Source organism: Varroa destructor, unplaced genomic scaffold, assembly GCF_002443255.2.
Source record: "Varroa destructor unplaced genomic scaffold, Vdes_3.0 BEIS01000003.1, whole genome shotgun sequence".
Taxonomy (NCBI): domain Eukaryota; kingdom Metazoa; phylum Arthropoda; class Arachnida; order Mesostigmata; family Varroidae; genus Varroa; species Varroa destructor.
Genome location: NW_019211456.1, coordinates 3,197,665 through 3,225,279, shown reverse-complemented (window position 1 = coordinate 3,225,279; position 27,615 = coordinate 3,197,665). Strand labels below are relative to the sequence as shown.

Below are 27,615 nucleotides of genomic sequence, written 5' to 3'. Positions count from 1 at the left end.
GTTATACACGGAGCCGTTATAAGATGAATAAGCGGCACAGTTTAAACAGGCCGAACTGACCAGTGGAGTCAGCGGCCCAAGTTACACGGTGGTAGTAGTAGGAGTAAAATCGTAATGTCAGGAATTGACGCGATATACAGGTGTACTATTTAACTTTTAAGTACTGCCAATATCCAGTAATTCAGCTCCACCGTAGCTAATCGAATTATTGAATGGGTTTAGTACAATATCGTCTTATTCCACCGTAGCATTTCCGTCCAGCGCAAGGCATACTTTGGTGGTAACCAGCCGTTCAGTTTATTTGACATAACAGTCAGTCTAGGTTTACATTTATAAGCACAAGTATACACAAACGCTACATATTACTTGGCACGCAAGCTGGTATTATTATATACACTGCGATGGACGGTCAGTTAACAAATTTTAAATCTGACGGCTTCAATAGTGTAATTATTTGATCTCCAGCTAGTTAGTAGAGCCTTTCTCCTGGACATGCTAATCTATAATGCGATAAATACATGTTTGAAAGGACTTCGATAGAAAGAATTTATTGCAATGGGGGATTCTTATGTTTGAGTCTTAATCTTATGGCTGTGTTACAGGAAAACGCAGAGGGCGAATTGCCCCGAGCAGCCAGCTCACTGGAACACAGCCGATGTAGACGAATTAGCCCTCTGCCCATAATATTATACCGAACATGTATGAGTGCTGCTTTTTCTAAAGTCGAATCCATCGCTGTACAGATTAGTGACGGAAAGTGGAAGGGCAAAGAAGCAACACAACAATAGATTTCAGGCGACGACAGGCCGTGCTACACAAGGTCCTATTGTAAAGTGAAAAAAAAATTGACGCTATTGTCTGTACGAACTTATTGTTGCTATCATCCGCCTAGAATTGTTGGTGATGACCTAGTCGTTCCCTTCGTCCTTCTGTACGCTTCTAGGCCGTTTGGGCATCCACTCAACGCAAAAATGCCTATACAATGAATAGCTGCAGGACATAGCCGACTTCTTCAGCTTTTGTCCGGAAAATCGTCCCATCCTACATAGTTCATATGAAGAGAAAAAATGTACTGGTTAAGGTTCCGGCCCATCTCAGTGAAACCCATCGATGGCGGTCATCTGCCCAACGACATTGCTTTGGCCCCTCATACTTATTTTTAGTAGATGCGTGGCCGGCACTGCGGAAAGGGGGGCGGGACGGGATAATAATTGAAATGGGCAGTCTTTCCTGTATCGTAAATTATGCCTAGACCGTTTGATGATTTAAATATCGTATAAGGACAATAAATTCATTTGGATTCAAACACGCCCACGGTGCGTGCAGTATGATTTCTAGCAGCACGTGCAGTATAGCCCTGGACGGCCGGTTGGCCATTGGGAAACTTTTGACCAGAATGTTTGTCGTACGCTTGCGTACATGGGGCGTTAGTCCCTATCTGAGTTTCATTTAAATTACGATTATTTGTGACGAATCAGTGGAAGACGTACTGGATCTCGACCAACGTTCCTTGTGTTTTGCGTTGCGGTTTCTAGAAGCTACTGTTTTAAAAACATAATATGGGTTCGTCCACATCCCAATCTTTGCAATCAAGAAAATCAAATAGGTGATTAAGAAAGAGTTTTTAGTCAGAAAGGCAACAAATGAGGATTTTTTGCTCATTTACAACAGGCAAAATCACTACACAATATAGTCAAAGATCATGAGCTGCCAGATTCCTAGACAATTTTTTTTTTCAGTTTAAAAGCTAGCATCTCAAGCTGTGGTGGTCCTATCTTACGTTTAACGAACGTTAATTATTCATTGATTCATGATTACCTATGCATTTTATATTTATCTAGAAAAGTTTCACAGCTTTATCTAATGTGTAGCAAATGGAACATCATCGATTGTAGGTGATCGTACATAATTGGATATTAACGACAGTGGTTTTTCTGGCAATCTGAGGTTCTCTGAACATTTTTTATATTTACAATTACTGATGATCTTATTTCGGAGATTTTTACTATCGCAATCATCATATATTGAGAAAACCATATAAACTTCGAGGCACTACTTTTTGTGTTGGTACTACGCCTAACTTGCGGCTGAGGGTATTATCCATGATTTAAAGTTTATCACTGGTTATTTTTCAAAGAGTTTGATTAGCTTTTTAATGAGTACTTACAAACTAATATATCTGCAAAGGCGGAGGTCATCTGCTAGAATTGTTACTCGAATTTTCGTCTCCTACACGATTTTTACCCGGCTCTTGGTAACGATACTAAGGTCAAACTGTCTAGTCTTCATATTGTATCAAAATCAAGTGTGTCTGAAAAGAAATTGCTTAAATTTCGTTGCACATATATTTGTTTACATACGCTGACAAAACAATGGCAGGCTGTTATCTTGTGCTATTTTTCAACACAACAAGTTCTATTTCGGGTAGTACTCGTGTACGAACGCCAAAACAGTTTTTATGAAAGCGGAAATAAACTCCGGCGTTCTGATGGGCGGGGAACAAGACTGATGCTTTTTGCCGTGTGAGCATCCAGCTATGCTGACATCGCGGCAACAACACCTTGCTAAGAAAATGGAGACTTCTTTTCTTGTCGTATCTTATGGGGAGCCTGTTTGTTTGTTTTTTTTTTTTTTTAGGGATTTTTAGAGATTTTTCAGAGATACTCTAACGTACTGTTTTATCACCATCCCTTTATCGTGCCAAAAACGTTTCACAAAATAGCCGACAGTGGTCAGAGAACCGATCTCTCCAAGGTCTCATTGTCCTTCACACAGCTGTCACAAACTGCTACCACGTGTATATTGTCTATGTATAAACCCAAATGCTTCATCTATCTTCGTCGATCTAACTTGGATCCGCGAATAGTGGGTTTGACTTTTGTCAAGTCAAGCCCAGCCCACATATCGCTAGCAAGCCACTGATGGATTACAGCCTCGGTGAATTCCTACGATATTGAACATTTGTACAGATCATTATTATAAAATTACTATTATAATTATGGATAGTAGTGGCGGTAGCATATGCTTATAGACAACTACTATCAACTGCGTCATTCTGGTATCATGACCACCATAATCTCTGCTGTAAATATTACGTTTTAGGCCTACGCTAGGCCTTGGCGTAGTATTGCGGTGCTCCTGTGTTGTACAATTGAATTCGCTCTTTATTACAGTAATTTGTAGAGCTTCTGCTACTTCAACAGAAGCAAAATGAATATCTTGTAGTACCTGTCCTATCCCGTTATGAAATGCAATGTACGAGGCTAGAACGAGTGAGTAGCATCGTATAAAGGCCCAGTGGAGCACTTAAGTTGGAAACTACCTTTTTTCCAAGGTTATGCCTAGAAGAAACAGAAGCAGATATTTTAGGAAAAATTGTTTGTATGTCTATTAGAGATGCCATTTCCGATGGTCTCGCTTGGTCGATATAACCACTATTCATTATAGTTCCGTTCGGGACTCGAACCGTCTACGGACTATTACTACTAATTTAACTAACTAATAAGTGCTCCCTTTGCAACTCTACAAGTACAGGGGTTCATAGGAGCACATGCAAACGGATCGACATCGTTATGTCGATATTTGTTAGACACTTACTGAATAACCCTTCGCACACGGGAATCGTTTAAATTCAGATCCGGGCTGTTCAGTGTCCATCTATGCTCATTCCAAAACATACTTAAGCAGCCAGATCTGTCCTGATCGGCTAGTCAAAGCCGACGCGCCGTTTTGTTGGAATACATGTGGTCTTCTGCAAACGCTTCAGCTGTCCCCGATTGGAGAGCAAGCAGATATACCTATTTAATGATGCGTGTGTTTTTCTGGGTAGAAGTGTAGTAATGTGATGTTAAAACATGAACTTTGGCCGAAAATCTGCTCCTACCCAGAATCGACTACGTTCCCTAGAATGAAAACGAGTCATTCGTTTGTCTATCAGCGACACGTTCTCGTCAAAGAAAGATCAAGAATGGTCTAACGCTGGAAGAACCGAGCAACATGTAGTATCGAGTGAGTCTCAAGATTTATTTCTGTCGCGGATCTCCTATTGTACTTCTGCGCTGGGACATGCCTTCACTTCTTTTAGAAATGCGTTATTTGCTACGCGGTACAGCATCGACTTGGCGTAACCCAAAAAGTTTATTTTCTGATTGACGCTTCGACCAACAGTAAGACATTGGATAATAATAGATCTTAGCTTAAATTCCGGACATGTCTTTCGCCATTGCTGCTTTGTCCCACTGAAGAACCTCTCTAGGACTATTATAGAGAATAAACGTATCGTCATCATGACCAACAGCTTTCCGAATTTCGACCCAGTTTAGATGCCCACCCTGTTTCCGAATAAGGTTCGCTGCCAATTACTCTATTCTGAGATGCCAATGGTTATCATGCAAAACCCCTTTTCATCATCCCTATAACAATGCCTAAATTAACTGATGAGCGAAATTTGTTATCTAGTCAATCTGGTTACCGATAATTGCGTTTGCTGCCAGTTCAATCGCTTGAAAATTCCCTCATACAGAAACAAATCCTAGTAAACAAACACTTAACCTAGCCGTATACGTAGCTTAGCTTATAGATAACAGCTTCTACATATTATAAAGCTAACTCCATTGAATTACAGTACATGATCATCTTAGGGGCTATATGGGCCAGTATAAGATGCGGCTATATGAGCCGCTGCATTTTGCGCATCTATAACCGATGCGAATTTTACAGAAAAAAATGAAAGGCGCAAATGACCTGAGAATACAACCCAGCTAAGAGGGAATATATATATATATATATATGTGTCAAGATAAGGCGCCACGCTTTTGCACATATTGTGCCACATATTATGAACGATATCACACATGGTTGTTTTTAGAAGAAATTTTTACTAAGTTTATTGGCACGACGCATCATTTGGACAAAATAAGCACAAATCAGAATTTATGAACGGATAATAACACCAGAATCATATAAAACAACTGTAGTCATATGGGCTTCAACCTGGTCAGGTCGAATTTAGAGAACCGTGCATACACTCTCACTGTTCCTTTCCGTTTCTCGAAAAAAAAATCAAACTCAGTACCTGGACTATCCAAAAGCCGTCGTCGCACTGCGTAGGAAAACATCATGGATTTATAGTTGATAAATCATAATAATTCTATTGTCTAACTTGACAAATAGATGGTTACGAAATATACCCTAAATTCTTTTTAGGGAGAAAACTACTTTCTCTTTAATTTTGTTAAATGATTGGCTTTGTGACTCGGAATTATTAGTGGCCCACGCAGGCCCATCTCGCACCTATACCCTCCCCCCCCCCGGTGGGGTTATATATCTAATAAAATTTGGCGGACTCCGAAATTGAATAACACTTGAACGACATGCCGTTAGCACACGAAATTTAGCTAGCGGATATAGCAGTATTCTAGAGATTTGTAGGTGAGCCGGTTAAGTTTACCTCAGCAGGAGGAATACTTTCTAGTTTGTAAAATCAATTCCTAGTCGTCAAGTTTGTACACCTCGAAGATCACAGCGCTTCATCGAAAAGAAAAATCGAAAATCGGTAGATATTAGGTAAGGAGGCTTTATGCGAAAGCACAGTGCGTGGATGGTGGATATTGGGATCAGAAGGAGAAGAACGCATTGCCGCAATCAAATAGGCTTTTCACAGAGGCAGAGCTTGTAGTCTAAAGGCTCTATCAGCCAAAACCGGTATTCCACATGCAACGTGTAACAATAAGCCAATGCGAAAACTGAGTAGAAAATGAGCCCCTCGTGAATTGACTCCCGATTAGTTGGAAATGCGTGTGGTATGTTAAACGTGGAATTCGCTAAAATTTACTAAACAAAAAATAACTGCCTGGGGCATAGCGTCGGCATAAATGAGGTCCGGCTCGATCTTTAACACCAGTAAAAGAACAACCCGGCGAGAAATGACATCGCCCTGGAAAAAATCTGGTTCGATGACAATGTCAAGTTGGTTCGAACGCAGGGTAATTGTAGTACTTGCAACTTGAACATCAGGGGCATCTCCTACTGTGAGGCACTGGCCGAAAATGAAATGCTAAACACAGCCGGCCATCTCGAGTTTCAACTGAAGGCACATTGTCTGGTTGTTTGATAACAACGCCATACCTTAATTATTTCCAGAATTGAGCAAAGGAACGGGCAACGTTAGTCTTAAGCTGGTTTAAATCCGTGTGATTACAGAGCTTCTCATGCCTTAAAAAGGCCAACTGATGGGCAAGAAAGCTCCACTATTGGCCGATTTACTTCAAGAAGTCATAGGTGGAAAAATTACGTATGGGAACACCAGTGGCAGATGCATGGCTGTTCAGAAGCTCTCAGAGTTCTGCGACGAAACAGAACATAAAGGAAAATACTCTAACACATATTATATTAGAAATCATTTGAAGTTGAAATTACTTCAAAATAAGAATATGCACTGTCTTGATCGATAATTTTTAGTCATCTTTTGATAAGACCATAATCCTATTACCACAGAATTTCTTGTGGTTTTTGGGGGGAAAGATCTATGACAAATGATTTTTTCATCCCTTTATTGAAACTAAATTAACACTATTAAAGAAGTTCTGCATAAACCCATATAGCAGATCATGGTCCGTTGGTGCAAGATCTAGGCGGATGCATTAAAATTTCCACCCAAGTTCCAAAAAAGCGTATGTATTGCCATGGTGGAAAATAAAGCCTTCTACGCTCACGAGTTTCGGTCAAACCTTTTCACTGACTTGTTGCAGCGTTGTTGGTCGTCTGAATAAATTACTTTGCCAGGCAACAACAACGCAAATTTGGTTTCAGGCGCTCCAAACGCATTGCAGCATTTTCTTTGGCGTCAGGATGGGCTTTGCCGTCGATTGAGAGGCACATTTTTTTATTTCCTTATTTACATATTGTTGTTGTATATGATCCACACGTGATCGACCGCTTTAAAAATGTCTCTAGTTCATTGTGTTTCTATAGAATTTTGCAGGTAAAGATGCGATCAGGTAAACTCTTTTGCGTCAATTTTTGTGCCACCTCATCACTAATATTTTTTTTCGTGATCACCTCTCTTCAAGATCTTTATAACTTGTAATAAATGTTTAGTTCTCTGTAGTAACTCAATTTCGCAATTATTTCCGGGATAAAAGCGATAGAACCATTTTCGGGTCATTTTTGGCTATCGATAGCATCGTGTTTTTTGTGGAATCTGGCAGCATCTGGGTATTTATCGTCATAAAATTGTTAAATATAACCATTTATTAGACACTCTATCTTAAGTCGAAATAAAAACATTTTATCAGTATCAGCACATCCATTGGCATTGTAGAATCTCAGCATCATTCAAACCACATTAAAACCCTCAGTAACTCTTCAACAGCTCTACTTATAAATGTAGAGGGTTGTCGAAAGTTTATTATGCATAATAAAATTATATTCTATAGTTTTATGAAACGTTGTGCTGTACTCCCAGTACGAGCTATTTCATTAGTTAGAATTTGAAAGTCAAAAGTTCAGAGCTTCGAGAAGGGAATGGGCAGTATCCGGTGACCCCGGAAGTTCTAGATCGGTTAAGTTGATTGATCTGCAGCAAGTGCCCTCTTATGCCTGACAATGCGCTAGTTTTCCTCTGGAATTATTCTTCACGTATGCGGAAAGTTTCCAATTTGGAAAAAAATACGCGTAGGAATCGTGTTTACAGCCTTTTCTTCTTTTAAGGGTCTCGCAGGTGCATTTCATCCCATTTAGTATTAACCCTTGTTTCGAGGGTACAATTCGAGTGACCGTCTCAAGTAAAAGTGAAGAAGTATATATCTTCCCGAATAAGTTTGGAAATTCCCTACAGTGGTATCGTGCTATTTTCAAGTTTCACCTGAAAAAGGATTCATCACTTTGACATAAACTAATCTTCAGTATCTTGGCTGCCGTCATCTTCTTCAAAGACCATTACTCCTTACACGTATGCATACCAACATTGTCATTACCGTAGTGCTGTTTTTTCCTTTTCTCATTCAATCTAAATCATGTGGGTCGTTTGTCTATTTTTTTCATTTGTTTTGCCAGTATACTCGATCTTATTCATTGATTACATAATTATTCAAGGGGACATTTCAGGATCCTTAACATAGGATAGACGTTTTCCTTTTGACACGCTTGGACCGAACATTGGGATAAGTTTAGCCTAAGGACAATACCTTTTTTTGAGCGAGCTTTATATACTGAGTTTTCGAACACCGTGCAAAGTCACAACGCACGAAATATTAAAGCCGCTTTCGTAAAGTAAAAAAAAAGACATATATTATGACTGAATTAATGATCCTTAAGATGTGTCCTTTTAGGTAGGTAAACTGCGGGTATTTTCAGCCTGAATTATTCACAACACTATGCAAGTAGATGATGATGCAGTTGTAGATAAACAACAACTCTCCTAATACTCTGCTATGTAGCCATGGTTTTCTTCAGTAGATCGATACAGGTTATGGTTGGTCTGACAAATGTGGCGTCCGCGCTTAAACGTGAATACGAGAAGCAACAGCTTCATCGTATGTCGTCTCTGTTTAAATCTCTCCCTTGCTATCCCATTCTGATTGCATTTCGGAACCACATCAGAATGAATTCCACTTAATATCTACAAAATTCTATATAGTATATCGTTCTTTCCATTCGCATATACACATATACGTATATATATATATATATATATATATATATAAGTGATTCCAGCCTCGCTGGTGCACGAACTATAGCATACGCCGGAACAGAATATTCGGTACATCCTAACTCTATTCATATCTGGCTCTAGCGGGATATGAACGAACCAATAGTTTGTTTTTGAGAATTTCTCATGAAGGCCTACGATTTTTGCCGCAGTCATGATCGTATAAAGTTTTCCTGAGGTCTTCTGTACGCCAGAGAACGTATCGGTCGGCTGTGTGCCACCATGAGAGCTTCTCGTTCCCTATTTGAACTATCTGATTTAAAATATTGTTGTGATTTCAGTGGACTTATAATGCCCAATAATATATAGCTTCTCGTTTGCATATCATGATGATGATTATTACAAGAAACAGCTTGCTAAGTAGTTATTGAACAGTTCAGATAACGTTATGGTCCTACAATGACCTTAAATGAATCTGTGGAATCGATCGTCCTTTGGGCTTATTTAAGTTATCATTTACATGTAGTAAAAAGACGCTCCTATAAACCGATTAAACTTATTAGAATTAACTAAGTAACTAACATGAAAAAAAAACTCCTTCTATACGCAGATACATCGGAGTTGAATTTTTTAGTTTTGCCCCAAGCTCGGGATGCTTTGCGTAGTGATAATAATTCACTATCTTTACTACTACCTAATGGGTTATCAAGTTGGCAGAGGTCATCGAATCTAACCATACGGGAGTCTGCATCAAATGGCTGTCATCCTTTTGAACCGTTATAGGAAATTCATTGTAAAGCACACTTTCACTAAGGAAAAATTCAATGCGTTGAAAGACAATACCTTTGCCGACATGCAACTGCACTCTCGATGTTTCTATGTCGTCTTTAACAAGCATTACTCACAGATATAGCAATAAGGTTCCAGAATAGAAACTATGATCAATTCAAAATAGTACATTGGCCATATTGCCACTGCTTGTATGACAAATACGCTTACCGTGAGTAAGAAACGTCGTGTGGAAGGCCATGTACAATGTTTTAAGTGACACAGTTAACAATAGTATAGCCTAAGCTGGGCGATAGGAGTCGTCATACTGCCACACGCTGCAGAGGATCCGTCAGGGAAAGGGTAAACTACCGAGGGCGAAGGATCTCAGAGGGTCCTCAGAGCGAGTGAGAGATACGGTTACGGGGTTGTGATCGTGGCGGCTGCTGCCGCCATCATCGCGGGAGCCGCCATACTATAACATAAACCAGCGCGGAAAGCACGGGACGGTCGCCACGATCGTTCAATTCCCCTTTGTCCGACAAGCCATTTCGTCCAGTGTACGCATAATTTCTCCATTACGCTTTACCCATTCCCTCAGAGCTCCTTGACAACGACTGCTGCAGTCTTTTTCAAGGCCACTACAGCTTAAACCTACCTCGCACTACATACAGCTCTTACCCGAACTCAAAGATCCACGTGCCTTGACATAGGCCCAGTGTTTCCTTTCTTACCATCACCATCTCATCCGTCTCGGCTTGAAATGTCATAAAGTTACATTTGAGTATGAATTAATCATTCATTTTTAAGTCAGCATCCGCCTAGCCTTTTTCGTTGGCCATTTTTATCATTTACAAACGTCCCTATCAACATCCGTAGTGAGCAATAGAATGGGAATGGCATGAAATACTGTAAAATAACCGTGATATCATTACGTGAGTGCACCTTAACCAGCGCTTGCACGTGGTTTTTCCCGAAGTCCTATCAGTCTCCAAACAACTGATTCTGTGTGAGCTTTCCTGCTTGACGCTTTTGTTGTGTAAAAGCCCCAAAACCTCCTCTAAAAACCACAGAGTGCCGACCATATGCATATACACATATAGACGCACACTTATTTTATTTAGTGTCCTACCCTGCTTCTTGTTTCGTTCATGTCTCCTTCGACAATTTCGCTTCCGCACTTCTGACCTTAAAGTGTCTTCGTTTTGTTGTACTGTTTCTATCCTGTAAGGCATAATTTCAAAAGATGTTTGCGTTAGCAAGCGTATGGAATGACAAAGAACTTTGTCACCACACACTTTTCCATAAAAGTTCATTTGGTAGCCGAAAGCACAAAACAGGTGTTTACTAAGACTTTGACCCCTAAAACCACGCGTCTGAATAATGTAATCATCGAACTGCGAGTAACTTAGGTAAAATGCACAAACTTAAGGAGGTTATTTTGAGGTTCCAGAAATATTTCGGGCGGCGACCGGTAGTGCCAGCGCGTATTATATTAGCTTATGTATAAAAAAAAAGAAAGAGAATAAAAAAAACATTTTTTTATAGAACAAAAACAGTCTTATGTTACGACGAAATGAATTTGTTAATTAGTGAATTTTCAGTTTACCTTTTATGCGTCTATCCACCAAGAGGTGTATAGCGATCCTTGCTTAGCGTTCGAAAATGATGTCTGGCTTCAAAGCTTCGATCCTGCTATAACTACCTGCATTTAAATGAACTTGTACAGGACTGAGCCACCTTAGATACCACGCTAACAAGCTAATCACATTATTACATGGCCATTTAAATTTTTTGCTATTATTAACGTTTATCAAAATAGCAGTGAAGTTAAATGAAGTATAAGCCATCCTTTCCGTACCTATTTAGAACGGCGCATGGCTGCGGGCCGCACTATTATTAGATAGATGCAAAGTCACTTATACGCTTCAGGCTCTGGATTCTATAACTGAGACATAGGCCTTTATGATAAAAGGTCCTACCGCCATTGTAGGTACTTTCAGAAGTGAAATATTTGAACGAAAAAAGGGTGGGCAGTGTGCGTTTGGCTGCTATAGTATAAATACTAGTTGTACCATTATAGCGAACATCAAATGATTAGTAAATACAGATAAAAACAATACTTTCTATATAAAGGTCACAGTGTATTTTGCAACCATCACTTTAGTCAAGTGTACTTGGAATATTTATATAGTTTATCTGTTCTTTTGTTGTCTTGCAGTAATTATTATGCAGGCATTAATAATGCTGCCTAGAACGTACCGTCATTGCAATGAAACGTTTTACTTTTCTATTAATATATTATTACTATTATCTGAATCCTGATTTATAAGGTTGGTCTTTATGGGAGTTCTTTGTTTGAGCGTTGGGAAAAACAGATCCAGCTTTATCCATTATCACTTTACAAAGATCAATTGAGAGAGAGAGAGAGAGAGAGAGAGAGAGAGTATATCCAATTTGATTAGTCAATATCTTTGTTGTTATTATTGGTATGCTCAACCTTTGTAAAATTAAAGGTAATAAAAAGTAATGATAAGGGAGGTGAGCGTCTTAACAAAACCATAGATAACGAACGGAATTAATTTAGCTTATGAAAGTGTCAGCTCTATATATGATCGAGATAAGCTAGCATTCCAATGAAGATAACCAGTCAAAGATGTCGCGCTTTTCAGTCGACGAAGGCGATAGCTTGGAGAATCAAATAAAATGGGACACCCGACCACTAGGCGACATAGGTATATCCTGAGGTTAAACGGAGCACGGAGACATCAAGAAAGACGCCATCTAGGTCACGACCCACAAGATACCCACGTGGCGGAGACACGGTGCTGAAAATGTGGGAACTCGCATACACAAAGAGCTATTATGAAATGTGTAAGCTATGTAGGAAGAAATAAGTTTACCCATTTATGCAGGCTGTAGCTTAAACGAAATTACGCTGTCACGATAATCCAGATCGAAGAACTCTCTGAACAACATGACGTTGGCCAGCCTCGGAGGTTGACACACTGAAAATGGAGCCGAAGCAAATTATAGGTGGCGCTCCGTGTTGACATAAAGCAAACCCTTCCGTCTGGTGTAACACTATGTAATTTGACATGTGTCGAAACATGGAAAGCGAGTTGAAAGATCTGTACATTGACCGTTCGCCAGGATCGACGACCATAGGCTCAATGAGAGTCAACACTAACACGGACAATGTACAACAAGCAGTAAGTTTCCAAGTCATTGACAAGGGGCCATTGTCGTCAACGGACGGCTGGCTGAGACTAAAACACATTCTGTTTCCCAACCGAGAAGAAACACGGTTATTGAATAAGGCAATTCCCGTTTGGGCAACCTTCAAAACGAATACGAATACATCTTTGAGGGACTAGATCAGTTTCTCTAGTCAGTGAAAATCTACGTCGCTAAAAGGGCTAGACCAACCCAGCAGTCACCGCGCACCATGCCGATAGCCCTTGCGGAAGCAATGATGAACTAACTAAAGAATCTCGAGGATCTCGGCGCCCTCCGAAAAGTGTACATTTTAACGGAATAAGTTTCTAGACATACAGCCGTACATCGCCGTGGACTTGAATTTTGTTAGGTTAACGCGCGTCAAACAAAGTCAGAGAAAGATAAGATACATACCCTATATTTACTCTTGATGATACACCTCAAAGGCTAAGCAACGCAAGAGTTTTCTCGCGGCGCTGTCCACGAATTTTTTGCGAATGGAGTTGGGTCCCGAAAATGGAAATGATACCACATTCTAAGGACCAATACTACTGGGATACTACAAGAAATTGCTTCGGCTTCTGAAACATACTGGAAAAGTTAGGCAGAGGCGTATTATCTGATCGAGAGCATAGTCGTAACGACGGGCAATACAATTGTACGTATATGTAGTGAAAACAGCATAAGCGCTGAGGTCATAAAAGGCTAGTATAAAACTCTGGAAACGTCTTTCAAAACAGCTCGCCAGGTAGGACTACGGTAAAAAAGCGGACTGCATTAAGCAATATGAAAAGTAAAACTGACTGCACATATAATCAACAGGGAAACATTAGGGCTGACTTTGAATAGGTCAAGGCAACCTTAGGCATGCCAGCTTGTTATATGTTAGACGTTAAGAAAGCAATAAACTCGCACGAGTGCCAAAACTATATGGTGTGATTCGTACCCGACCTACCTCCGTTCGCAGAGTCTTACTTAGAGACAGAGAGTCTAATGGCAAAGTCAACACAAGGAAGCTCGTAAAGCCATCAAGCACAAGCTCACAAAGGCAAGGACAGCTGAAACAAGCGGCCGCAAGCGAACATGGATTGGGTGGAGTGCTATTATAGCACAAGAGGACACGCCTGTAGCTTGCACATCGTATTTATTTAAAATAACTATTTAGTTACAGAACGGCAGTTGTTAGATGCGGCCGTGTAAAAGTTTAAGAACTATGCACAGATAATTAACCGCTAGCAAATATATTGCGACCTGTCACTTAATGATACCTGCTTGTGCTATGCTACGAATTATAACACTGTTCGACATATGTTTCGGATAGTGAGAACGGCGGTCAGCGAGCTTAACTGAAATCCGTTCTTGTCGGAGGATTACTACACGCGGACTCGGAGACCAAATCTCTGCCAGTCGCAGAAGGGCGTGCTAGTACTACCTCACTTTATTCGTTTAAATGTCACAATTTATTGAAGTTTGTGCTGAAACTGCCACAACTACATAGAGACGAAATACATAGTTTGTAGGATATGCTTAACTGATCTAATGTGTATCATTATATATATATATAATGTCAGCAAGATTATTATCTGGGACTCGCGCTAGGATGGCCTCAAAGTTTAACGGCGGGCTTTAGGTGAGAAACGCTGATGAGCTCATAGATATTCTTTAAGCCCGAATGCCGGTGGAGCTCGATTACGCCGCACTAAATAAAGCTTTCAAATCGCGTCCGGTATTGTTGCTAAGACGGAAGGCCCTAAATCACATTGTTCCCCGCCGGTTTTTAATTACCTTGCATGTTTTTGTACACAAAAACTTTGCTATTCCACCATTAGGGGGATGCACCCATCAACACTACCAGGCAGTAACCGAAAGGGGGCGCGGTGAGAAAGAGATCATAGGAGGCCACGACAAAATGAAGTGCCTATAGCACATATTTACAGTCATGTACAATAAGAAACAAACACCGAAAAAGGAACCGGAATACCAGTCTAAACCATCGGATTAATCAAACTACAACTACGTAGAGCGACAATAATTTGTGCTTAGAGAGGTGAGGACTGCTCACAGACGAGAACATTTCAATTAGGTAGCTAAAGTATTATTAATCCAACTATAGTCCACAGGACAGCTTAATCCTAAACTATTCTATTATAAGCTTGCTTACTTACAATTAAATGGGCAACCATTCAATATTCGGCTGTATTGAAACGTGGAATAGTGGAGATGTTTGGAGACGTACTGAGTGTTTATATATCATGCCAGAAAACGTCCAGGAACGAAAAGTTTGCAGACGGTAGTGGCTTAGTAGATCAACGACGGTCAGTAGCCAAGGTTACCTTGCGGTCAATGGCGAAGTAAATAATCATTGTATTGAAGAAGATTTATTTGGCCAGTGTAAATCGGGCGTCTGCTCGTGACGCCGATAACCTAACCGTGGTTACCTGCGTGGAACATTGCTTCAACGTTTAACGAAGTGGGGTTTTTGAATTCCTAAGCAAGGACCTATCTATAACTCGAAGATAATCACTCATGCGCATGCAGTGTGGCAGTTGTTCTATAATTCTGGCTGAAACAAGCAGGTACCCGCTACGCCAGCCGTCTTTAGGATTAGGCACGTGTTCTGAAGAGGCTGGGCCTGTGTGCGTTCTATAATTGATTGCACTAATTTGATTCGCTAATGTTACACCCAATCTGACGTTAACTTTGGCCCAAGTACACGCCAACAATTACATAACTGCAATTCTCTTGATCCACATAACCTGTTAATATTTTGCTATTCTGTAGCAGAACAATCAAATCCGAACGAATCCGAGCCCTGTCAAATTTAGCCTGGGTTTAGTTGCAAACTTCCGCGTTTTCTGGCTCCGCAACAACAGTTCTCTTGTCCCGTTGTCGCCCAGTCTGATTTAGTCCATCAGCAACATTAATCCCACCTTGCCATTAGGATGTTCTAGGGCTCGTATTACCACACTGTAGTTATCATATTAATGGATTCTAATATTTGATTCCCGTTCTTTTTGTGACCCTGTGGTATTGATTCCATTATCCGGTTGTAAGTATCCGGTCACAGTAATCATATTGCCTCGATGATTTAGTTCATTTTCTGTTATGTATCAGTGACCCGGAAAGCCTGATATACTTATTCTGTCCCTATTTGAGTGATGAGGACGGTATTCCAGTGACCTCCTTACCTGATTGCAATTAACCTGTTAACGCCCTGCGTGGCCGAGAACAACTGTGTTTAACTCAAAAATTTCTAATATAAACCCAAAAAAAAAACTACTCCATTTATACCTATAGAGTTAACCTTACGCCGTACTAGTCTGATATCATGCCTGGCATAGACCCCCTACCCTGCTATCCCATTGGAAGATTATTGCAATGATTGATTATTGCTTTTTTTATTTCAATTAACCTGCATCTTACACGTTCAATTGAAGAATACGACCGACACGCTGATACGGTTGGTATTTCATTAATTAACTGACAAACAATCTAAATTATTACTACGTTCCCTATAGGGAAAAGAAACCTCTTCGAAGAAAATAATTCATCCAACTCCCAACTACTTTGGCAAATAACGCCATTTTAGAACAGAATAGTACAGTATTGAAGAGTCAAAAACGTGAACCGTCGAAGAATAGCTTTAACTCCAATGTTGTATTTGTTTTGCCGTTGATTTAACTACATTGATTTGTTGATGTCTTATCGAGAACTACAGCATATACTATGTATGGCAGCTACCCTACCTCACCTAACCTATTCTCTTCTTGAGGTTATTTTGTCAACCTATTCTAATATGTACAAAATTTCATTCTTGTTACATATAATTTAAGATAAATTTTAGTTCGAATGCAGAACTAGAGCTTTACATTTGTCCTGACATTCTCTAACATTAATTCTCAGCTGCAGCTGCGACTAAGTCAATCTAGCAGGTCGGATCATGGGCAGCTTTTACATTTCGTCAAACCAAAAAAATAGAACGGTTTACCTGAATTCTAATAAAAAAAAAAATTAAGTTCATATGCGTCCGCGATTATTCTCAATCACCCTTTTCCATCCAATTTATTTATTCCCTATCGCCGGAAGTTTTCAGGTCTGCAGTTAAAGAATTAATCCAGGTGCATTTTAAGAACTTTTTCCACTACCTGAGGTATGGTCCAGTTATGAGAAAAGTAACGCGAGTTTTAGAGAATATAGTGGATGCACAAGGTTCTAATACTCTAGCTCTCGCCAAGAGGCTTCCGGGACGTTTGCTATGTACGGCACTTCTTCTCTTCAGTCGATACAATAAGCTATATACAGATCCTTATTGGAAGCTTTTTTTTTCAAGTATTTCTCAGTGTGTATACTTTCATTAAATGCAAATTCTCTTTTTAGGTGTATTTGTTGGGGGGGGGTTGTTTATCTTCCCCTGCTTCATGGCGACGTAGAAATGCCACATTTTGACACTCGTGACAATTCTGTGTAGAAATCTCTCATTATCCTCATTCAGTCCATACCACACTCAGGCTCCTAACTGCTAAAATGAAATAAGCTCCATACATTTAAATTGCCTAATAACAATCTAGTGCGAACTCGAATGGCCACCCTCTAAGCTCAAGATTCCATCTTTGCAAACAACATGAGAGTAGTGTTTTCAGCTATAGTCCATAGGGTGTAAGGCACAAATATCTTACGGTTTTGGTCTCAGCAAATAGTAAAATAGGTTAATAATAAAAAAGGCACTTATTTTTCACCTGAAACCTCAATTTTTGGGATCTAAATTCAATGCAAATTCCATTCACTGCAGAATTTTAACGTACTTATAGAGGAGTAAGCTTTTTTCGAACAGTACGTAGAGGTAAATAAGCAGTAGAAAGGCAAGCAGAGATATGGAGAATAAACCCTACTCTATTACTGCTATTCCAACCTAAGGTTAGCAGTATTTTTCTTCCTGCCATTGGAATAGTCCAGTGTTGCAACGTGCTCTAATGCTTTACTTATCCTATACCAAACCTAGGACCCTGCTGAATTGATCTCGTCGACTTACTTACAATGAGCATATTTCTAAGTTATCGTAGTTTGTGTCGGTGCTCCAATGCAGTTATTCCATGATAATAATAAAAAAAAAATGGATCCAGTCAAAACAGTCATCTAACTGACATTTTATCAGCCGTTTTAATCAAATTGACATTATGTATCCCTAAAGCAAAGAGGACCCCCCAAATAAAAGTATTCACTAACCGTTTCGGTAAAAACCTACATTTTATTTTTTACCCAAATAGGATGGATAAATTCTTCAATGTTATATATACGTTGAGTTTGACGAAACCAAGCGACTTTCCAACGTATACATCTAAGAAACTCTTGGCGGTGTGGTTGGATTAGGCTGTCACAAAAGAATTTAGCGGACTTTTGAAAGTTAAGAACTTTTGCGCTACGCGCCACTAGTGGACGAAGTTTAATTTGTATCTGCGCTAGTGTTCTAAGAACTTGTAGGTAGGTTGAACTTACTCCAGGAGCAATAGGTTCAGAAAGAAGAACGCCTCTCAGTCTTACTGGTCAAGTCCTTACTTGTCTAAGGTTATGGCGTTTCTGAAATGAAACGTTGAAAGAAAAGGTCTGAAAACATTAGGCAAAAAGCCCCTAAGCGAACGCGCAGTACATGAATGACAGCAAACGTTTCAAGAACAGAAACTGACGTGTTCAATGCTAGCGAGAAGATGTAGGGGACCCAAAGAACAACAACGCATTGCCGCAATCGAATCGGCTTTTTACGAAAGCAAACTTTAAGCTCCAAAGATATTGAAAGTACAAAAGAAATGTGTCTCGCGAGTCGACTGCAGGTCACTTGGAAATGCGCGTAATATAATTTGCAGAATTCAAATCACCGAGAAAAAATCGCGCGATCGTCATAAACGAGGCATGATTCAAGCTTTACCCCCAGCCGGAGGAGGATCAGGAAAGGGAATGGGATCGTTCTGCAAAGAAACTTAATTTGGTGGCAGTGTCAGGTAGGCTCGAACGAATGATGATGGTAATGTTTTAAAACGAACATTAAGAGCATCCGGCCACGCGAGACCTTATCGTCATGCTTCAATTGCTTCTTGGATTGAGCAAAGGAATATCAAACATTGGCTTTGACCCGCTCATTCCCTCGATCCGTGGTGCCCCTGTGATTACGGGGCCATCAATGCTCTAAAAAGGACGATTGACGGCAAGCATATCCCACCATCGATTTACTTCGAAAAGCCGTCATGTTAGCCCAGCTAATTTAGAGGCTGTTTAGTCTCAAAGTATCGGATTCATTGGTAACAGCCTAATGTTACCACAATCATTGAATTAATTTTCATTTTTTCATTTATGAATATTAAATGCGTGTTGGTTTCTTTTGGTTAAAATAAGGCACACATTTTCTACAAGTGGGATTAATCAATCATTTATTAAGTCATCCAAGCTTCCGTTACCAACATCGACTTCACCATCATCATCTCCATTGTCTCCTTCGTTGTTACCGTCTCATTATAAGTATCCATAATAATAATAATAATAAAAATACAGTAATTACGACCATTATAAGCATCGCTATTTTCTCATTATTTTTTGAAATACCTCCTTTACTTTATCGTAATCATAACTAAGTGATGATTTCTTGCCCTTTGATGTATCATTCTTGCGTAGCAATCTTCCAGAAAAATATCTCCGAATCGCTAAATGGCTTTTCTTTCATTGGCTTAGCTCTTTCGGATCATCGTAAACCTGCACGTCCTGCCAAAATCAAGTAGTGTAGGGAAAAGATTAATTTTTCCTCGCTCGGGTTACCCGATTTCAACTGTCATAAAAATCGTTGCCTGTCTTTACCATACAAGCAGAGCTATCAAAGCCTTTAGTTTTGGAGGCTATCCAGGGCCCCTGAGCAAATTTCTCGAGTCCATGCAATGAAATAGCTCTCTAAACGCAGATAACTGATTTGGATTTAACTTTTACAACTTAATTCGCTACAGCATCGTTGCTTACATACACATACCCGTCACTGGGACTCTAAATATATCATGAAAAATAAAGTTTGAACCTATCGTTCCGATCCCCCCACCTCGCAAATGGATCCGTCGCCTGCCTGTCATAATCCTTTTTCTCCCCCATGGACACTGTTTAATACGTTTCTTTACTCGCAATTCGGATCAAAGGCATCATTCAGTAAGTCGCAGAGGGTAGAGAACTATATGGTTTTAGACTTATGCCCTATCAACTGATTAATTTTGTATCGTTTGAAGTAAATTGCGTCTCGCCAAAATCTTTCGTAAGTTTCATACCTTAAGAAGTGAATATTAAAATTAACTGAATTTAGAAGCGTATTGACGGAACAGTAAACAAAGGTAAGTTTTGTGACCGTATGAATTATATACATGCATTTGACATTCCCTTATCTTCGATCATTTACTCTGTATAGCTTGGTTATATCAAAGTGACTCTGATATAATCATGTTATATGAAGTGACACTATTTAACATCTTTTTTCCCTTCTGAATTATGGCAATGTTCTGTTCTACCTGTCAATGAACAAATAGGCCCCCAAACGAAAACGCGAGCCACCGTGCTCGGACGAGCGCGGACGAGATTATATCGATCTGCTAGCAGCTGATGCGTGACTGTTGTGTCACTTTGCAATGTGCTTCTGAAAATTGTTATTAGATATAGATACTCATAGTTTTTTTAAGAGACCGGTGCCAAGCTGGTATGTGATCGAAAATTGTAGTTCTTAGTCGACGATACCAGTTTAATTTTTTTTTGTCATATATATTTCATAGTATAGATAATGGTATTGAATCGGGACCTTTGTGACCACGCTCATTTTCGTGAACGACAAACGTGTTTACGTCTTACACAGTCACGAGACGTGCAACTCGTCACCCTGGTAGAATGCTGTTAGACATAGGACTAAGGGAACTCATTCACTTATTCGTCATAATATAGCTGACATTTATGCGATACTTCTTCATGCACGCCAGTTCGATCAGTCCATGTCCAACCTCTAATAAATTTTCATGGACATTAGAGAAAGTACCTTGTTAATCGACAGCGCTGTATCTTAAACGCATAACACTGAAGGTAAAACTTGTGTTTGTTTAGAATGTCTGTTGTTTTATCGAAGCATCCTATTAGTCTGTGTTATAATGAGGTTTTCGCACGATGATCAATCTTACAACGTTTGTTAGCCTCTATTAAAAATTCCATAAAAAGTTTATCGATGCCTAGGATCAAGCACGCGATAAATAGAAAACTGGCTCTTGGTACCGGCCTCGCTACCGCCTCAGCAATCACCGGGGGACACTTTGACGGATATCTCTCTAAAAGAAGAAAAAAAACTTGCACAGCAACGTTCGTACGCAAGGCATAAATCTATTGCATGCGGTTTTTAAGAGAACAAAGTTAAAAAAACGCTAAATGAGAGAGTAACCTGATTACGAACACGGCCTGAGACCTTCTCAAATTGTTGAAAGTCTGAAGGGGGCAAAGAAAGTCCATTGGACAAGAAAAAGATGGTTGAATATTGACTACGCTAGCCAAAGAAACACATGTATGGGTTGCGTGGCTGTGAATCGTCCTCACCCTGTCCTAAAAGTAATTGTAGAGCGTCGTGTTCTCCTTGGTCGTAACTGAGGGTAGCCGTATAAAATGTAACTATTTATAGGGCATCAGCTGGTGTCCCACTTCTTGAAGTTGCGCCAAATAAATTGAAAACCAAGCTGTATTGCGTCATTCTCGTTCCCTGTTTGAAAGCTACAATCTTCCTGTGCGGTTAAAGTTGCAACGGCCATCACACTACATAGTGTGTCAAATTCTTAGCTAACACGAGGCCTTATGACTGGTTGTGAGGGTGATATGTCTATCCCGCAGGTGATGGATGAGTATGTTTGTCTCATAGGGTTGTCGTTCATTACGGCTTTTGATAAAATTTGACTATCGTATGCAATAATCCTTTCTGGGTCGTCCTTGGGCTTCACTGTTGCACCCAAATATCAGTTTCAAGACTTTGTAGTAAAACTGGATTAGGGAAAACGAGACATTTACTAGGGAAATCACGCTGGTCTTGCATCAAGTAAATGGAGTGCAATCTTTCAACAGATCATTCATCAGAGCGCTGCTATCTTTGTAATGTTGAGGATAAATTACTAGGAATAACCACGAACACCCAATTATATTACCGGTTTTGATTTGTAGTCACTGGAAATCTGTTGATCGCGTCAACGTTCTAAAAACTTGGACGATGAATGCAGCGTCTAAATCGTTTATGGCGCATGATGCGCGATTTAGCGGCTCCAAAAGGTACCTTTGTTCATTCGTTCGACTTGAAGGCTAAATGGCATTATACTTAATCTAATGCCCCCGCTCAACATGCACGGAAAACAATTAGGTTAACCCGGTGAGGTACTTTGGTGTATCGTCGATTAACCATTCGTGTGTATCTTTCGTGGTTTTCGTGTTCAGCTCACGGTGATCCACGCGTGATCGATGTTTGCGCTTTTATCTTTAACCAAAATAAGCACACTGCAGAGGGGCCTGGTAACGACCCGACGGTTTGTCGCGCGGAACAAATGATGCCCTATCGTTCTGTTGCACAGATCCCTTTCTGAAGCAACTGCTTTTCAATGGTAACACATAGTTCGTTAGCGTGTGTTGTCATTTGTGGTGCAGCTCCGTACTCAACCCCACGTGCGCAAAACGATTTGTGCGGCGCAACGCTCCTCCGTTCTTCGGGGTCTGGCGTTATTTGTTGTGCGACAGGTTACTACGTTTACAGATAACTATGCCACCTCATAGTACCATTTCTGTAGTCGATCTAAGATATTCGCTTACCGGATTCGTATACCCTGAATGCGGTTTCTACCGACAGAAACTTTTGATTGTTTGGCCTACGTGCCGTAACGTTTTTTGACACCAAAAACATATTGGATCCTACTTGAGTGAGGGGTGATCTTTAAGCGACAGTGATGCTTTCTACTAGAATGACCCCTAGTGACGAATGGTTTTCAGCTCAAAACTATTTGTGTATTTACCTTAAAAATCAACAAGTTACTCTGTTATCGGCACACGGAGCGGACTGAGTTGCTGGATCGTAATAATGAATTCCTAAAGGAATTTTTATATATGTCTGTTATAGTCCTGTAAGTGAGCCAAAGGCCTACCTCTAAAATGATTCTGTCTCTAAGATTGTTACTGATAACAAACATAAACAGCCAGTCGGATTCTAAACTTAAGTGTACAACCCGGCTGGTTAGTGAAAAAAACGAGACAAACGTTGTTGAGTCGCAAAAAAGTGCTGCTAACATTTGATGTCTTATTATTATTATTATATCTATCTATTAACGCAGCCGTTTGTTGATGATCTGCGAGGTCAACCAATATACAGTCGTATTGAAAGAGCTCTTACAAAGTTTAAAGACAAGAGTTCGTGTCGTTTGCAGAGCACCTTGATTCCGATCCGAGTGTCTGACTCCCGATGCATAGCAAGCGATAGCGTGTACGCACACTTATGCCAATGCATCGCTATTAAACAGTTCACCCGACGATCTGTGCGTTCGTTTTTACTAGCTTCCGGCATCCACTCAATTAACAAAGGGCTACAATGTCGCAGTATACGGTCGCTATCCATTAGGAACGGCCTATTATCCTGTATCCAGCAACGGAATCCGAGGCTTTGGCCTTGAATGTTGACTACGAGACCGGTCATGGTAAAAGCAGTGTATGGGCAAATGTTCAAGATAACTCTCAGAAAACCGCCTGCCTCTATTGTTGACCGTGGGAGGCTGTAATCTATAATTTAGATCCCAGCAAGTCGCTCGCTGAACGGCTGCTACGTGCCACGGGCGCATCTGCGGCGAACCTACGGCGCATACGGTAGGTTTGATCGAAACCCGTTGAGTCATACTCGGCCCCAGCAGACCATAGCAAAACACGAATATGACAAAACCTAGGAGCACTGAAGACGTGATACTGTTCTCCAACGAATCACATGTTGCAGCGATTTCAACCTGGAGTTCCGGTAGACTCGACGCTGTAGAGTAACTACAGGCCTGCGAGTGAGTTTCCCTGTCAAAGCGGACACAATTTTTTAGCCTAGTTAAATCAAGATGGAAAGTGATCCGTATCTCCACTAACTGTTAAGTACTCAGCCATACGAGCTTACGCGAGGGACTGCTAAGACGGGTGACTGAGATTTTCCGTAAACTCTATACGTCTAGTAGTAAAGACATAAGTTTAATACCCAATTCAGTTGAATCCGAAACAACGATACGCAAGATCGTCGTTGGCCACATTTATTAGATACATACAATATCTATTTGTTTTCAATCACTCACTGAATTTCTGTATCATAGTAGTATGTTATTTGTGTAGCAATAGCCGCTACAACTTTACGCTGTAATTGAAACAAAGAGTCGGTGTCCAACAACTTTTCCGCTTCCTAAACTCTAACTATGGCTATTTACTTTTTTTTATCCGAGCACAAGTAACGCCTTTATGCAATGTCGCTCAGTTGTCTTATTTAAGCGTGGGCTGACGGGATCGTGTTGACAACAGCGGCTGATAAGTGATTGTATATGGAGTAAACTGTGCGGCGCGTTTGTGAGAGTACTTTGTGCGATTGTTAATATTCGATACAAAAAAAAAATAATTCATTCCTAAGCAAGCTTCCCGAGTTCGGGCAACTAGATATTTCCCCCAAAGCATCATTAACCTAGATTGAACATTGTAATTGCCCCTTGATCTTTTACAGCGTCACACTAGTTGCTCTAACTTATGATTTTTTTCGCTAGAATGTAGTGTAAAATGAAAACCATTCACGTAGATAATTCTATTGCTTCCTCGCAGTATCGCCCACTTATCATAGCTCTCCTTCGGTCCTATATGCGTTAGTCGATCCATCGCAACTTCAAGCATAAGTTTTGGGGTATAGGAAAGTATGCGATCTCAATCGCCTGGTTCCAAGACCAATGTTGGTGTCAATCAGTTGATTTCCAATCGTTTTATGGCTCTTCGAACTCAAAGTGCGTACCTTCGTTCACAAATTCGCTGCCTGGTCACGAGTACCGAATACCCAATACCCCCTTTCCCCCGGATCATGAAGCCGTAACCGTTCCGAACATACGAGGCTGGCGATGATGGGTCAATTGATCTCGGTACTTTTGAGACACACGTTGAACACTGTTACAGCTCTGTCAAAAGTCCAGAGTATTACAGCCGTTACAAATGATATCGGTAAGCTTCCTTTGCATACCTTTCTTCAAATATACTTTTTAAAAGCGATTATCATCGTGATACTTATCACCGTTATAATATTGTATGTGATCCTCGATATTACTGTCAAGTTAATGCTTTCTTGTTTGATCATCACATGACGAGAGATACGGCTGAGTTTGTCAAACGACGGGCGACTATCAAAATAATTCTCCGGCGTATCACCGCCGCCGCCGCAGCAGCAACAACTGCTAAATCATCTAAGAAACCTTTCACGTTCCCTCACGTCAGTCTTCAGCTGTAATTAACAATCTGCCTTTTGCAGTTAACTCAGGAGAAGCTTCAGAAGTCACCCGTCACAAATAGCTTTGGAGCCTAAAATACAGTTTGTAGAGTTCATATCGCTGCTCCCATTTCTGACCGAATGGAAACAGCCTGAGACATTCGCTACTGGTTCGTCATCGTCGGCTTACATACATGCTCTCATTTCTGCGAAATAGTATAAATCAATAAGTTAGAATATTCCATAGATTCGAGACAATTATTATTACAGATATAGTTCATTTCCATAATATAATTAGTCTTTATTTGATGGTGATGCGGTATTAATGGGGCAAATAACGGCGGTACTAGAATAGTACAGGACCTGACTAATGACAAGAAGAAAGTCAGTTTGAATTTGGCGCCACGATCCTGCGTCTGTCACTCGCCTGTCGTCAGCTGTCAACACGGGGTTAACATATTATCATTCGCATTCATGCGTTGGCAGGAAACGACGGATCGAAGGGGGACACCAATTAACGGCTAGTGTTATAAAACTGTTTAAAATACACACGATGCCCAGACATTAATTTACTAAGAGAGGCGCAAAAACTGGCTTCTTTTGCTACCCTTCTAGCCTAGGCGTGGGTTAGGCCATAGCTCTAAAACTCCTCGCCAGCTGTGCCTTTACGTGCTCATCAAGGACAAACTTTGTCGTCCCTTTGAAATAAACGTATTCTGTTTTCTATTTTTTGCTTCATTGTCTTTGAGGAAGCCCCTCAGTCATAACTCACAAATCTGTGGACTGTTACAACAAAGCGTACATGGACGCGCCTTAGGCGAAACTCAGATCACTCTCTACTCACTGGGCGTTGTATCCGCTTGAATTTTCCCGTCCTCCGAATACTTTCATCGCGGTCTGCTTTTGGCGTTCGTAGACGAAACTGTGTTCGTCAAGGTGTCTATGACACAACGCCACACACCTATATCACGCTCCACACATTTCGTCTCGCATGATTTGCTATTCTAGTCAGTAAATTAATATTATATATAGCACTTATCTTAGTAGAAACGCTACTCATTGAGGCATGAGCAAGGCAGTTACAAATCCGCTTAAGTTTTGGCGTTGTTTATCGTCAACGGGAAACGACCAGAAAGCTACAAATTGCTTTTTTAACGATCAAATAGCTAAAAAAAGGTGATGCAATGTAAGGACACCATTTCGTATTTTCTTGCCGTCTTCTTTATATATATATATATATATATATATATATATATATATGATCTCTTCTCAATCTTGTATGTGTGACGGCACTATTTCGTTTCGACTGGAAAAGTTGTATTGTCTGTCATGTCTCTCGTAACCAACGACTTCGCACACTTCCGTACTGGTGCCTCTATGTCAGTCGACCATATTACCACCGTGATGATACCTGCATGAATATAGGGTTATAACGTTTCATGTAGAGAAGTAACGCCCATAGGCGCGGTGGGAAAATACCACCCGCTCTAAATATTGTACAGTGTAAATAATGACTGTATGTTTGTCTGTCAGCACCAGAGCAGCGTACCCACAACGTGACCTGCCCTTAACAGAAGCCTTCTTGACCTTTTTATCTTACTAGCTGTAATAGTAGTGCGGGGTTGTTTGCACTTGGTCAACAAGGCTTCTGCCTTAACCCCGGAAATCCGAACAACTCCTTGGGCAGGGTCTCTAATTATCAGTTATTTATACAATATGCTTTCTGTTTCAATATTTCTTTCACCACATAGTTATTTACGTTCAACAATAAATTTCTGTTCCCACCTGCTCTGCGAAATCTTGGCAACGAAAAACACATCAGATGGGGGCAACACCATGTCCGCCACCCAGCCAGAATTGAAATCTGGCCTAATAAACAAGAGGGGTGAGGAACTATTGCGAAGTAAAAAGGTCTCGAGCACATATATATTAGGACGTAATCATTAAACAAAGGGCACGTACGCGTTTTTTTTTTACACAAACCAAACATAGAAAATTTGTCTACAATCGGTACTTATTTGTGAAGAACGATCTTAACTACATAGACTATTTATATATGAACAGAGTCGACTATCTTAATAATCATAAAAAATCTAGATCAAACTTACCGAAAAACAAAGTTTTTTCTCTTTTTCCATAAAATAAAACTTATCAAATCAGTCTGTCTAGACGTAATAGAGCGAAACAGAAATTATAAGGAACTTCTATTTAATATAAATATTGCTCACACACACAACTGAAAGTCGGCGATCGAACATTAACCTCATCATCTAGGCATCTTCCCACTGAATGAATCGAATTAAATACAACAACGCTTAAAGGTTCGCTTTAGCATCCTTTGTTGCACCGTTTCCCTTTATATCTCTTATAAATAAACTTGACTTCTATCTGTTATTTTGTGTGGCATGTGCAAACGGCCAAAAAAGCAAACAATTGGCCATATTTCTTTTTTAGTTGACGCTTTTGGTTGTGTGAACCC

At 40.3% G+C, this 27,615-nt stretch overlaps 2 protein-coding genes across 10 annotated transcripts in view; one reads left to right on the top strand and one right to left on the bottom strand.

Moving 5' to 3' along the window:
- Atac2 (Ada2a-containing complex component 2) overlaps nt 1–27,615 on the top strand; it is a 93,560-nt gene that overhangs the window by 59,016 nt on the left and 6,929 nt on the right. The gene's annotated exons all lie outside the window — the stretch shown is intronic.
- The window catches only part of jp (junctophilin), a 54,863-nt gene continuing 54,571 nt past the window's right edge, over nt 27,324–27,615 (bottom strand). For all 8 annotated transcript variants that reach the window (XR_015324692.1, XR_015324693.1, XR_002672066.2 and 5 more), the window contains one exon: nt 27,324–27,615. This exon is cut by the window's right edge. The gene's annotated coding sequence lies outside the window, so the exon portion shown is untranslated.